This window comes from Aquarana catesbeiana, linkage group LG10 (genome assembly GCF_042186555.1).
Source record: "Aquarana catesbeiana isolate 2022-GZ linkage group LG10, ASM4218655v1, whole genome shotgun sequence".
NCBI classification, from domain to species: Eukaryota; Metazoa; Chordata; class Amphibia; order Anura; family Ranidae; genus Aquarana; species Aquarana catesbeiana.
Genome location: NC_133333.1, coordinates 86,254,564 through 86,267,087, shown reverse-complemented (window position 1 = coordinate 86,267,087; position 12,524 = coordinate 86,254,564). Strand labels below are relative to the sequence as shown.

The following is a 12,524-nucleotide window of genomic DNA, read 5'->3' as shown; positions in this document are numbered from 1 at the left end:
GACCAACCAACAAAATGGCCGCCCCTGTGCCGATACCCAGAAGTGACGTCATGCCAATTACGAGCGCCAGAAATTAAGTCAGCCTCCCCTCAGCAGCCATGATGGACCCATGAGGTGTCAGGACCTGGCATACTGCCCAGCAGCCTCCCCATGGCAGCCCCCTCAGCAGTGATACAGCGAATGGATGAGGGCTGCGCCATCTGCCTTGCCAGAAGCTCCAGTCCTTTTGCAGGTGCACAATGAGTAAAGAGGTGAGAGTCCTGACTCCAATAACTGGGAGAACAGGTGCCCACTCCCCCTGAAGTGTGCGCCCACACACAAAATTCCATATAAAAAAAACTTGGGAGGCACCCATGCACCTTCCAGGGGAAAGCCGACCCGAAAGGCCTCTGCCACTAGGCAAGATGGCCTGAAAAAGGGTGAAAAACAAAATGAGATCCTGTCAGGCCCGAGGAAACACATAAAACTGAGGGCCAGTATGTGTTATGGCTTTTTAATTGTTGTGGCTCATGTCTTTCCTGTTAAGTGGGAGTAGCCTATCTCCCGGGTAGCTGTCCTGGAAGATGAATTGGGAAAGGAAAGATCATTTTTAAACACATTCCATAACAATATGACGTGATTTGCAATTGTATTCGCTATATTTTTTATTTGACATTTTTTCCTACAAAGGTGGAGTTACCCTTTAAACCAGGCGTCACTGAATGGCGGATTGCAGTCCGGACACAGACCGCGTGACAGTCCTATACAGACCGTAGCCGCACCACTTAGCAGCCTAAGGACTACTCTCCTCCTGCAGCTGTTTGAAAAAAAAAAAAAAAAATCACAGCATTGTGGGGCGGGAGGAATGGCCGGATGGACTGGTGGATTCTGAACGTACTTGCCTGCCGCCGCTAAACTCACAGCAGGGAAGCAGCGGCAGCTACTTAACCTTTCATTTGAACACACTTTAACAAGTGTTGGGCAGCTCCCGCCCTCTGTGCAGACCTTTTGTGCCTTCTACCCTCTTCCCGGCAGTGGGTTCAGCGGCAGGCGAGTACATTCAGAAGGAGTCCACTCTGCCATTCCCCCCCGCCCTCTTCCCTGCTGCGTGTTCAGCGGCGGCAGGCGAGTACATACAGAAGAGGAGTCTGCCCTGCCACTCCTCATGCCCTCCACAATGCTGAGTTAAGGTAAGGAGGACGCTGTGATGTCGGGGGGGGGGCTGTCATGTAAGAAGGGGGAGCTGTGATGAAAAAAGGGGGGGGGTGCGGACACTAATGTAAAGGGGGCTGTGATGTGAAAGACCAGAGTCGTAGAAGAAAAATGAGATTCGGACCTCTGTAGAAAGAAAATGTTATCAACCAGGTCTCCATGAGGTATTGCCACGAACATACTGACTTACTAGTGCCACCAAATAGATTTCACAAAAAGGAAAAATTGTTTCTGCAGACGTGAAGAAAACTGGGAACCAGGACAGCAGCACGGCTCTACCAATACAACAATGTTCGTAAATGGCTGTAGGTGTATGGAAGATTTGCATTGTGGCATTACAGATTTTGAGTGTGTAACACAACGTTATGTTCCTATTATACACAAAAACACCCGTTATCAAAATCTAGGCCCCATATGTGGAATATAAGCCAAATAAATATGGGGACGCGCTCAACCCATGTATCAGAACCACTTGGGCTTGTCTGCACTCCCTAAAGCCCAACATGCCAACTGTTCGAGTTGCAGCCTAGTACCAAACTGCACTACAAGACCTCTTACATGGAAACCACCACAACATACGCTGAGAAGTAACCGTGTAATCCTTATGAAACATGCTATATAATGAACCCAAAAAGACCCAATATGTTTCATATTAGACTTTCATATTAAAGGCTGTCAGCGGTACTATGTGATGAAAGAAAAAAAAATAGGACGATGAAAACACGTCAAAATGTGTGCTCCAACTACACATTCTGTGTCTGTTGCGTTTGCTTAAATGCTCTGTCTGCAGCTGCACGGTTTGTAGGTTCCATAAGTTGTGTGTATACTCTGCCTGGATGGGTAGTATCTGTGCTATGACTGTGCATGTAAACAGGCCAGAATCTGTTTTCTAGCTAGGAACATCATGACCATAAAAAGGGCAAAATTAGCAGCCAGACAAAAATATGTAACATTGGAAAAGAAAAGAAAGCAGGTAGAAGTTATTTCTACCAAGGAAAAGAGCAGCAAATTCAGTGGTACATGGGCTTGAGGGTGTGCAGCAGTGTAGGAAACCTCCACTACAGCTAACTAAACAGTAGATGCTCCTCTGCAAGGAAGAGCAAGGAGGGGAAATGCAATACGGCGCAGAGGGAGAAGGCATGTGATCACTGAAGATGTAAAGGTGAATAAGAAATCAATTTTTTTATTATTATACAGGGTATACCCACAGATATACACAACTGTGCAAACTTTTTAGGCAGGTGTGAAAAATGCTGGAAATTGAGAATGCTTTCAGAAATAAAAGTGTTAACATTTTATCAATCAACAAAATGGAAAGTAAATGAACAGACGAGAAATTCAAATCAAATCAATATTTGGTGTGGCTACCCTTTGCCTTCAAAACAGCATCAATTCTTCTAGGTACAGTTGCACACAGTTTTTGAAAGCACTTGGAAGGTAGGTTGTGCCAAACATCTTGGGGAACTAACCACAGATCCTCTGTGGATGTAGGCTTCCTCAAATCCTTCTGTCTCTTCATGTAACTCCAGACAGACTCCATTATATTGAGATCAGGGCTCTGTGGGGGCCAAGCCATCACCTCCAGTACTCCTTGCTCCTCTTTACACTGAAAATAGTTAACCACTTCCCGCCGAGCGTACGCAGATGTGCGTACTCGGCTTTCCAGGGTTATACCGGGATAATGCCCACAGCTGCAGGCATTATCCCGGTACCGTTTTTTAGATCTATCCAGTTAGAACAACCAATGTGGCTAAAAGCCGCTCGGCTGTTATACCGGAGGAGCGGGAGGGGACGTCCCCCCTGCCGCCGCTTTTACCGGGCCTCCCGTTCCATCTGGAGGCTCGATGACCAATCGCCCACCTCCGGCGGCTGGGGACGGACTGGAACGAAACCGCTCAAGGCTTTTCTCAGCCTCCTAGTAGTAAACACGGAAGCGACGTCATGACGTCACTTCCCGTTTACTTGGCTGCCAATGGCGCCGGTTTTAAAAAAAATACACAGTATTCAGAATCGCAGTTTTCGGCGATCTGAATACTTTGAAGTGCAAAGAAGGGATCAGGGGTCTTTTAGACCCCTGATCTCTCCATAAAAAGTACATGTCACCACCTATTACTGTCACAAGGGATGTTTACATTCCTTGTGACAGCAATAAAAGAGAACAAAAATTTTTTTTTTTAAAAAACACAATTTATAAATATAAAAAAAAAAATAAATAAGAAAAAAAATTTTTAAAGCGCCCCCGTCCCCGCGAGCTCGCACAGCAAAGAAAACGCATACGGAAGTCGCGCCCGCATATGTAAACGGTGTTCAAATCACACATGTGAGGTATCACCGTGATCGTCAGAGCGAGAGCAATAATTCTAGCCCTAGACCTCCTCTGTAACTCTAACCTGGTAACCGTAAAAAAAAATGTAAAGCCTCGCCTATGGAGATTTTTAGGTACCGTCGTTTTTCGCCATTCCACGAGTAAGTGCAATTATAAAGCGTGACATGTTTGGTATCTGTTTACTCGGCGTAACATCATCTTTCACATTATACAAAAAAATTGGGGTAACTTTACGGTTTGGTTTTTTAAAATTCATGAGTGTCCCTTTTCCAAAAAAATTGCGTTTAAAACACAGCTGCACAAATACCATGTGACATAAAATAATGCAACAATCGCCATCTTATTCTCTAGATTCTCTGCTAAAAAAAAAATATATAATGTTTGGGGACTCTAAGTAATTTTCTAACAAAAAATAAAGATTTTTACTTGTAAACACCAAATTTCAAAAATAGGCTTAGTCATGAAAGGGTTATTAATGACCTTGGCTATATGTTTGGGGTCACTGTCTGATGCAGAATAAATTTGGGGCCAATCACATTCCTCCCTGATGGTAAGCCATGATGGATAAGTATCTGCCTGTATTTCTCAGCACAGGGGATATCACTGATCCTGACCAAATCCCCAACTTAAAGGAGTAGTCCCATGAAAAAAAAAAAAAAAAAAAAAAAAGACATAAAAAAAATAAGGACACTCACCTGTCCCAGGGTTCAGCGATGTCGGCACCCGAGACCGAATTGTCCCTCGGGTGCTGCCACCGCCATTCTCTGTAAGGGAATCAGGAAGTGAAGCGCTGCGGCTTCACTTCCCGGTTCCCTACTGCACATGCGCGAGTCGCACTGCTTCCTAACTGGTCCCCACTGTCTCTGGGACACGTGTGTGTTCCCAGCAGACAGCGCGGTGGGGACGGGAAGGGGCGTAGACTCCCATGGGAATCTATGCCGGAAGTGGGTGCAAATACCTGTCCTAGACAGGTATCTGCACCCCCCTCCCCCTGAAAGGTGCCAAATGTGACACTGGAGGGGGGGGGGGGTTCGAAAAGCAGAGGTTCAATTTCTGTGTGAACCTCCGCTTTAATTTGCAGAAACGCAGCCCCAAACTTGCAAGGAACCTCCACCATGCCTCACTGTTGCCCACAGACACTCATTGTACCACTCTCCAACCCTTTAGCAAACAAACTGCCTCCTGCTTCAGCCAAATATTTTAAATTTTGACTCCTCAGTCCAAAGCACCCGCGGACATTTTTCTGTGCCCAGTTCCTTTGTTTTCCTGCATAGTTGAGTCACTTAGCCTTGTTTTCATATCAGAGATATGGCTTTTCGGCCGTATTCTTCCATGAAGACCACTTCTGACAAGACTTCTCCACAGTAGATAAGTGTACCTGGGTCCTACCAGTTCTATGCTGATGGCACTGCTGAACATTTTCCGATATTGAAAGCAAGTAAGCATGACATATCTTTCATCTGTTGCATTAAGTTCCCCTCTTGGTATCACAAGGTTGGGTTTTTTGACGGCTTCTGTAGTTCATGAAGAGCACATGATACAATTACCCATAGTTCCCTCGGCAGTTCAAGAAGTGCCTTTGTCAAGCAGATTAAAATACTGTAAGTGTATATGTAGACACTACACACATATATATGATGATTAGAAGATGTTTATGGGAATGCGTATGTATGTGTATATGTACATATGTATATCCGTATTAGGGCTGCAACTAACGATTATTTTCATAATCGATTAGTTGTTTTGATTAATCGATTATTCAGTTAATAACCTTAAAAAAAAAGTGTGGTGTATAATTTAGTTAATGTATAATTTTTTTTTAAAAAAAAGGTAATTTATTCTTAAATATCTCTATGCAGTGGTAAATATAAATAACCAACTATATGGTTAAGGAGCAAAATATCGAATCCACTCTGAGCATAACAGACAGAAGAGATATACTGTACATACTATTAGAGGAGATATACTGTACATACTATTAGAGGAGATATACTGTATATACTATTAGAGGAGATATACCGTATATATTATTAAAGGGTGAATCTGGTAAACATCATCAGACTCGGTCAAATTTTTTTTACTAAAAACAAAAACAATATCTTCCTTCAAAAATAATGTCATTTTAAGAACGTTTGTTCTTTCATTCAGCGAATGTACAAAGATTTTTTGTCTGAATATTCTCGTCTGAAAATTGATTGGTGTGGCCAGCATAAGGCTCGGTACACACCTGTGCAGTTTGCTTTTGATCTGTTTCTGCAGGGCTTTTTGCTGTGTGTTTTGATTTTTGCGCACGCGATTTTGCTGCGATTTGCATTTTTGCATATTTTTGTCCAATTTGTTGTTGGGCAGATTAAAAAACACAAATTGCTGCAAAAACGCATTACACGCTTTTCTGCAGCTTTTCAATTGAAGTATATTAAACCAAAAAAGCACCGTCTTGTGTGAATGTGTCCCATAGGAAAACATGTAAAATGAACTGTAGTGTGTTTCTGCAAACAGCACAAAAAAAAACACATAGATGTGAACCAGGTCTAAGACGTTTAGGAAAATAACGGGGTTAAAAAAACTAAAATTAGCCCTTTATAGTACAAAAAAAAAAAAAAGCAGATAATCACTACTGTAAGGGGTTAATTTTTTTTTGGTTTAGAACTGTGAAAGTAATATTTGCAGTAGTGATTACTTGCTCTTCTATAAAGGGCTCATTTTAGTTTTTTTTTAACCCCATTATGTTACTGGCCGATTAATCGATTATGAAAATAGTAAATTGATTAATTTCATAATCGATTAGTTGTCGATTAATCGATTAGTTGTTTCAGCCCTAATCCCTATATAATCATATTTATGTTATTCAATCTAATTGTTTTTCTTTCAGAAGTGGTATTATTCCCCGAAGAAGATTTTGCTTATACTTGCACATTTCAAAACGCGTTGATATCCCCATCTACTCTACCTCCTCGGAATTCTACAGATGAAGGAAAAGCAAGTAGCTGGGGAGTACCACTTTAGGATCATTTTTTGAATCTTATTCATTATGTAATTTTTTTGTCATGTTTTTGTACTTCCACTTTGGAAGAGTTTTTATCTAATTCAATTTGTAATAAAATTATATATTTTTTTTAACCACTTCCCTACCCGCCGATAGTCAAATGACGTCCACAGATGGGATCTCCCATCCTGGGTGGACGTCATATGACGGCCTTGGGTTCCCGGCCGCCTAGGGTGCGCGCGCCCGCCGCGTTGCTCGGGACCCGGTGCGTGTGCCCGGTGGCCGCGATTGCCCGTTAACCGAGCCGGATCGTGGATCCACGTCCTGTCAGTTCAGAGGAGAGCGATCTGTGTTCCCAGAACAGCAGAACACTTATCGGTCTCCTCCCCTTGTATGTCCCCTCCCCCTACAGTTAGAAGCATTCCCTAGGAAACACATTTAACCCCTCCCCGCACCCTAGTGGTTAACCCCTGCACTGCCTGTCACATTTACACAGTAATCAATGCAATTTTATAGCATTGATCGCTGTATAAATGTGAATGGTCCCAAAAATGTGTCAAAAGTGTCCGATGTGTCCGCCATAATGTCACAGTCACGGGAAAAGAAAAAAAAAAAAAAAAAATGTTTTTTTAAAATGCCATAAATCTATCCCGTATTTTATAGACGCTATAACTTTTGTGCAAACCAATCAATATACGCTTATTGCGATTTTTTTTTACCAGAAATATGTAGAAGAATATGTATCGGCCGAAACTGAGGAAAAAAATTTTTTTTTTTTTTTTAAATTGGGATATTATAGCAAAAAGTAAAAAATAGTGTTTTTTTCAAAATTGTCGCTTTTCTTTTGTTTATAGCGCAAAAAATAAAAACCGCAGAGGTGATCAAATACCACCAAAAGAAAGCTCTATTTGTGGGAAAAAAAAGGACGTCAATTTTGTTTGGGTACAACGTCGCACGACCGCGCAATTGTCGTTTAAAGTGCGACAGCGCTGAAAACAAAAAGTTGGTCTGGGAAGGAAAGGGGTGAAAATGCCCGGTTATTGAACCGGTTAAACAACGTACCCTCTTTACCCCCTTAAAATCCTACAACTTGAGGCTTATTCTTATACTCTATTATAAGGGATGATGGCAATTACATGCAGAGCCATATGAGTTTTTAATTTTGCATTAAGTTTCCTTGGCCAACCACTGCATCTACGCTCCTCAACGTGCCCGTTTCTTTCTGCATCTTCTAAAAAGCTTGAATAGAACATGTTGAAACCCCAGTCTGCTTTGCGAACTTTGCCTGGAAGAGACATTGCTGATGCAGTATAACTACCTTGTGTCATGTTGCTGTGCTAAGTGTTGCCATTGTGTATGACCTGTGACATAAAGCAGTCTTCCACAACCCAACTTTAGTAGCAGAGTTTGGCTGTTCCTTGCCCAGTTTAACTGCTTGCTGACCGTCCGCCGCAGTTGTACTGCGGCAGAATGGCACAGGCAGGCGAATCGCTGTTATGCTATGTTGGGCGCGCCCCCCCCCCCCCGCGATCACTCCTGACGAATTATATCCATCCCCTGTCTGTGTAACTGTAAACACTGACAGGAAGTGATGTCATCTCTCCTCGTGTTGGTCTTTTGGTTCCAGACCGAGAGGAGAGCATCTAAAAGTGAGTTGCACAACACTACACTGACACCAGGTCACATAGGAACACAATTCACCCCCCTCCCCCCAGTTAACCCCTTCACCACCTGTCACTGTGTCACGCAGTACAGCAATCAGATTTTTTTTTTTATCGCTGTACTAGTGTCATTAGTGACACTAATCAGTTTTAGGGTAATTAGCATTAGGCTCAGATAGGTATAGGGACCCCCCTAATCCCCCCCCCAATAAAGGTTTAATCCCTTGATTAACCCGTCACCTGTGATCAAAGTGCAAGTGTCACGGGTCACGCAGTTTAGCTAGATTTTTATAGCATCAGGGCACCTGCCGTATTTTACTCAAAAGTTTAACCTCCTGATCACCTGGCAGGTGATCAAAGTTAGGTTTTACTGTAAGATAGGGTCTGCGTCACCCCAGGCAGAGTCAGATCAGTGCCAGTACCGCTAACACCCACGCACGTACCATACGCCTCCCTTAGTAGTATAGTGTCTGAACGGATCGAGATCTGATCTGATCAGAACTATATTAGCATCCCCAGCAGTTTAGGGTTCCCAAAAACGCAGTGTTAGCGGGATAAGCCCAGATACCTGCTAGCACCTGTGTTTAGCCCCTCCGCCCAGCCCACTCAAGTGCAGTATCAATTGATCACTGTCACTTGCAAAACACAACACACATAACTGCAGCGTTCGCAGAGTCAGGCCTGATCCCTGCAAACGCTAACAGATTTTTTGGTAGCGTTTTCAGTCGCTAACAGTCAGGAGCTTTTTTACCTGTGAGTCTTTTTTTCTGTGAGTAAATTTAGAGACCAAAATGTCAAATCAAAAGGTACAGTAGTGAAGAGGCCTACACGTTTCTGAGCATGACATATTGTGAAGAGGAAGTCACTCATCTGTCAGATTCAGGCTCAGAATACGAACCTGTGGACAGCAGCGGCACCCTGACAGATAGCTCTCACGACGGAGTTGTGGTCCCTGCCAAGGTCAGGTGTACTAGACCCCAATCTTCTGCTGTCGTTGAGGTGCAAGAACCACAGGTCCCTCGTATGGAGCAGAGAGCCAGTACTAGTGCCGCTATTCCTTCTGGTGAACTGGCAAGCACCAGCTGCCTAGTACATCCTGGTCATACTTCCAGCACTGCAGTAACACTTGGTGACGTGGCGAGTCTCATAAGTGCAGTTCAAGCTGGCGAGGTGGCAAGCACAAGTAGTGTCCCGCTGCCGCCAAGAAGAGAAAGACAAACCCGTCGAGCCCATAGTGCCCTTCCTGCTGCATTCGCCAATCCTAATTGGGAACCCACCACTTCTGCAGCACCTGTACTTCCCCCATTCACTGGCCAACCCGGAATTCAGGTGATTTTATGTCACTTGATTTTTATTCGCTGTTTTTCACCGAAGATCTCTATAGATCTATTGTGGACCAAATCAATTTATATGCTGGTCAATTCATCGCCGCTAATCGCCAGGGATTTCCCCAGCGGCTTGTAGATTTCAGTCTTAGGCTGGGGGAGAGAGCCTGCTTGAGATGTAATAATTTGCTCGGTGTGAAGTGGAGGGATAACAAGAATGTTTTCGTTCTTTCCTCCCTTCACGCAGACACGACTGTCCAAATTACTACGGTGACTGGTGTTGTGGAGAAACCCCTCTGTGTCTACGAATATAACCTCAATATGGGAGGGGTGGACCACAACGACCAGTTGTTGGCGCCGTACCCAATTGCCCGTAAGGCCAGACGCTGATATAAAAAAGTGTCTGTATACTTATTTCAATTGGCTTTGCTGAATGCTCATGTGCTATACAGAGCTTCAGGACGAACTGGATCCTTCCTTAAATTCCAGGAAGAGACAATCAAGTCCCTTCTGTTTCCAGACGGTGCTCTGGCCCAACTTCCCAGCGCAAATGCAGTAAGCATGCTGCATGAGAGGCATTTTCCGCATGTCCTCTCTGGTACCCCTACCCAAAGAAACCCCCAAAGAAGATGTCGTGTCTGTAGAAAGCGCGGATTTAGGCATGACACCCGCTTTTATTATCCCTCCTGTCCTGACCAACCTGGTCTTTGCATTGGTGACTGTTTTGAACACTATCACACACTAGTTGAGTATTAGCGTAGGGTACAGCACCACACAGTCATAGGCACACGTACACAGGGTCGCGGGGTCTTCAAAGATGTGATGGCCATCACATTTTGAGAGACCATAATCTACAATGTTCAGTTTATAGTTTTGTTTTGTTTTTTACAGTTTTTATAAAAGTAAAAAAAAAAAAAAAAAAAAAAACCCATACAAAAAAAAAATAAATAAATAAATAAAAAAGCCAAAAATAGTTGGTGGTTGTATTTTTCTTCTCTCTCTATTGTTCTCTCATGTTCGCTCTCTACTTTCCACTCTACTGTTCGCTCACTATTGTTCTATATCTATCGTTCTCTCTCGCTTTTATTTTTACTATGTTTTATTGTATTTGCTTTACAGGTATGGTATGTAATACTGTAATGTTTGTTTTATTGTTAACCATCATTTGCTTAGCAGGTACGCCATTCAGCTGCAGCGCGGATTTCTTTATCTTGACAGCAACAGTGTTTGCTCCAACGATAAAGCCGTGACTCCAGCGCTGTAAGAGGTGATTTCACCACCACAGTTAAAAACAAAATGGTGCATGTATGCCCAACATTAGAAGTGGGTGGATGAAGGGAGGTATTCTAATGGTGGGCATACCCACCGATCAATCCCTTTTTTTCATGCAGCCCAAAGGCTGCATGAAAAAAAAAAAAAAAAAAAAAAATAGATTACAATATATGCCCAACAAGGACCAGCAAGGTACTGATATGTTGCTGGACTTTGAGTGGTTATACCAGAATGATGCCTGCGGGTTTAGGTATCATTCTTTTCAGCCAGCGGTCGACTTTCAGGCAAAAGCAATCCTAGCGGCTAATTAGCCTCTAGACTGCTTTTACAGGCCGTGGGAAGGAATGGCCCCCCTCCCACCGTCTTCCATGGTTTTCTCTGGCTCTCCTGTCCCAACAGGGAACCTGAGAATGCAGATGGTGGTTCTGCCAGCTGACCATAGAGCTGATCAGAGACCAGAAAGGCTCAAATCATCTCTATGGCCTAAGAAACCGGAAGCTACAAGCATTTCATGACTTCGATTTCGCTGGATGTAAACAGCGCCATTGGGAAATCATTTTATCACACCGATCTTGGTGTGGTCAGATGACAGATCTAGGGTCTAATAGGCACCAAATTTTTCAAAAAAAAAAAAAGGAGTACCTGTCACTACCTATTGCTATCATAGGGGATCATTTACATTCCCTGAGATAATAAACATTATTAAAAAAAAAAATTAAAGGAAGAGTTTAAAAATAAGATAAAAAAAGCAAAAAGCACCCTGCCCCCACGCAAAGGCAAACACAAGCGTCGGTCTGGCATCAAATGTAAAAAGCAATTGCACCATGAATGTGAGTTATCACTGCGAAGGTCAGATCGAGGGCAGTAATTTTAGCAGTAGACCTCCTCTGTAAATCTAAAGTGGTAACCTGTAAAGGCTTTTCAAAATGTATGTAGTTTGTCGCCGCTGCGCGTTTGTGCGCAATTTTAAAGCATGTCGTGTTTGGTATCCATGTGCTCGGCCTAAGATCATCTATTTTATTTCATCAAACATTTGGGGAATATAGTGTGTTTTAGTGCATTAAAAATTTTTTAAAAAGTGTGTTTTTTCCCCAAAAAATGCGTTTGAAAAATCGCTGTGCAAATACTGTGAAGAAAAAAAAAAAAAAAAAAAAAAATATGAAACGCCCACCATTTTAATCTGTAGGGCCTTTGCTTTAAGAAATATATAATGTTTGGGGGTTCAAAGTAAATTTTCTTGCAAAAAAAAAAAAATTATTATTTTTTCATGTAAACAAAAAGTGTCAAAGGGCTTTGTCTTCAAGTGGTTAGAAGAGTGGGTGATGTGTAAAATAAGCTTCTAAATGTTGTGCATAAAATGCCAGGACAGTTCCTGTCCCCCCAAACCCCCCAAAATGACCCCGTTTTGGAAAGTAGACACCCCAAGCTATTTACTAAGGAGGCATGTCGAGTCCATGGAATATTTAATATTTTGACACAAGTTGGAGGAAAAAGACAATATTTTTTATGCACAAAGTTGTCATTACCGTATATACTCTAGTATAAGTCGACCCGAATATAAGCTGAGGCACCTAATTTTACCACAAAAAAAAATGGGAAAACTTATTGACTCGAGTATAAGCCTAGGGTGAGAAATGCGCAACTACTGTAAGTGGAAAAGAGGGTCAACAATGCCCATTTGCAGCCTCACTGTGCCCATTTGCAGCCATAGGTCCCCCGAACTTCAAACTCGGTAGTTAAGGGTTCCTAGATACCCCCTAGCT

At 42.9% G+C, this 12,524-nt stretch overlaps 1 protein-coding gene across 2 annotated transcripts in view; it reads right to left on the bottom strand.

Moving 5' to 3' along the window:
• Positions 1 to 12,524, bottom strand: part of LOC141110762 (GTPase KRas-like) — a 79,712-nt gene that overhangs the window by 21,410 nt on the left and 45,778 nt on the right. The window lies entirely within an intron of this gene.